The sequence below is a fragment of the Leptidea sinapis genome, chromosome 17, assembly GCF_905404315.1.
Source record: "Leptidea sinapis chromosome 17, ilLepSina1.1, whole genome shotgun sequence".
Lineage (NCBI taxonomy): Eukaryota > Metazoa > Arthropoda > Insecta > Lepidoptera > Pieridae > Leptidea > Leptidea sinapis.
Genome location: NC_066281.1, coordinates 12,270,904 through 12,274,027, shown reverse-complemented (window position 1 = coordinate 12,274,027; position 3,124 = coordinate 12,270,904).

Genomic DNA, 3,124 nt, shown 5'->3' with positions numbered 1-3,124 from the left:
GTCACATAAGATGTTAAGTCTCATTTGCCCAGTAATTTCACTAGCGACCTTCAGACCGAAACACTTCTTACAAATTACTTCTTCACGGCAGAAATAGGCGCCGTTGTGGAACCCATAATCTAGCCGGCATCCTGTGCAAAGGAGCCCGATAAACTTACTCCCTTACAACGTATATACAAACTTTCATGGTGATGTGTTGAGGATTTAAGACGTTAAAGCGTAAGAAACAAATCAAAAACCAAACTTGCATTCACGTTTTTTATGATATTAAAAAGGATACTTAATTTAATTTGAATGTTATGGTATGTTTATGCCGTTTGGTGTCGAGACACTTGGGCCGTGGGGCCCAGAACTATCTTCGCGCCTCAGTTGACAACCCATATCCATATGAATAGAAGCCGAATAGTTAGTGATCCTGACTCCTGTGACTGACAGCTTAGGCTCGAGGTCCCGGGTTCGAAACCCGGTAGATGCAATCATTTATATGATGAATATGGATGTTTGCTTTCGAGTCATGGATGTTTAAATATGTACGTGTAAGAAAGTATATTGTATTAAATATATCGTTGCCTTGTACCCATTGTACAGGCTTTGCCTAGTTTGGGGCAAGATAATTTGTGTTTACACGCGTAAAGAAAGGGCTACTGGAAACCCAAGCTCTGGCAGCTTTTTCAGTCAACGGATCAGCCTAGCTATCCAAGGCGGAAATGCTGCCAGTATTCTTGGTACGCTTCCACGAAATGATATCTTAAATTTAATGTAACATAGTATTGTAAATATAAAATTTGTTTTGTTTGAATAAATTGTATTTGAATGTTGTATTTGTATAATATGCAATTCCTGTTTATATATGTTGACTTACAAATGCGCGGCAATACGTGACGACCGCGCATCTGACTAAAAGGGGTCACAAATTCGATTGCTTAGAGGGTCAAGGTCACACTAGAACTCCTACCTCACTTTTAAATAACAACTCTTTTATTTCTCGTTGAATCTTAAATGAAATATTTGTTTATATTGATTATATTTAATACTTTTTTGTCGGTTCTATATTGATGTAAATCCCGCGCTTAATAAAGTGTACATAGTTATATACATCATTAATGTTATGTAACTTATATCTACTCGTATTTGAAGTGAAAACTTCTTATAAAATGTTAAACTCGCGTCAGAACACGTGGCCTGATCGAAAATTCGTAAGACAGTCGTTGAAATTATGAATGAAAGATGAAAAATATATCTACTCCTAACTAATTAAAGTTCGTCTATTTCATACGGTCATTTGACCAGTGGTTGAGTTATTGTGATTGCGAACCCGAGGTCGAGGGATCTAGTCTCCGCCGGGAAAAATTTTTCAGTTTGTGATGGATGAGGGTTCATTTTTCTGAAAGATAAACTTTAAATTTAAAATAATTGTAATAATTCAGAAGTATTTTAATTTTTTATCTAGGTAATATAAATTGTCATTTTTGTGTACGATAGCGGAATGAATACTGTATTTAACCACATAAATGCTAGTAGGTACTTAATAGTACTAGTAGATAATAGAAATTTTTAATAAAATAATAAATTAATTTTTGCGTTCTTGATGACAATTCAGTCGGGCCACAGACTAAATATTGCCGCCAAAGAATTCCCATGATAAGATAAATAAATTTTAATTCTGCACGTATAAGAAAGGTGACAAAAATTTTCGATCAAATTCTTTTCATTATAAATATTAAGCTCGGTGCACACATGTTGACATTAAAGTCCCGCGCCGCACTGGTGCAATGAATATTCAATGCATACAGGCCAATATAAAAAGTGTCTCGATGTCGATCGCTAATTAAAACTTTATTTAATTGATTCCTATCAGATAGAATACACAATGCCGTCTCACTAACTCAAGAATTTTTATGAAAAAAGATGTACCTGCCTACACAAACTAAAATTAAGTAACCTCAAAATAAGTATAATTTTTATTTACCATTTTGAGTGATTTTATATCTATCTTCATGTTTTAGCTAAACTTAATTAAAATTTGATAAACAGGGTGGTTATTTGAGAAGGGCAGTGCCAAGTCGGAATGCCCTTCTCAAAAAACCACCCTGTTTATCAGATTTCACACGAAATATTTTTTATTTTTTTAAACCGTTGACGATTCTGTCAGCTTATTCAGTAAGGAAAGTTTGAAATAAAAATAAGCATATGAATCACCGAAGGTACTTGATAATAATTTATTCCCCTTTTTGATTTTCCAAAGATCAAAGATTTGCTCTTTTTTGGCACCGCATTATATTAATAATTCAAAACCAAAATAATCCAAAACCTACAACACGTTGATTGGTATTAGGTATTAGGATAGGATTACAATCACAATAATTTATAATAAATAATTCAAGTAAGTTTTTGATGTAATTTATTACTGAAGGAGGTTCTTACTATCTAGATAATCACACACACACACAGAACACAGTATTTATAAATCAACATATAACTACTAATAACTATCAATATATAACTACTGTAGGTACAACAAAGTTTTTATAATCATAAAATTCAATGAATAGGTATATTTTCTGGGATCATTCTGTAAAAGCATATCCTACATCTGCATCGCCCCAAGACTTACTATCGCCACTTAACCGAGTAGTAGGCATAGTAAGTTTATGTTTGTTCCTCGTGTTAACACTATGATTATCACAGTTCCACACAACTAATAGTCACTATGCAATCTAAATATTTTGTTTATTTAATTGTCACGAGTAAATGGGAATAAAGTGAACACCCTCAGGCTCTTTAATTATAAATGTTTATTGAACGATATTACATTGTAATCCAAATTATATATTAAAAAAAAAGCCCGCTGAATTTCTTGCGCCCATTCTTCTCAGGTCTGACTGAGGCAATCTATTTTGAATGGGTGGTAGTTTTTGACGTTCAATAAGTGATTTTAAATTCTATTTTGAATAAAAATATTTGAATTTGAATTTGATATAAAACTGGATACCTATTCGCAGTTGAATTGTTTTAAAACAAATTTTACTTAAACAATAGCAGATCTTGTGATTTAAGTTGTGCTATAGGTACCTACAAATAGGTACTTCGTAGATACATACACATTCTGAGAGTTGAACAAGAC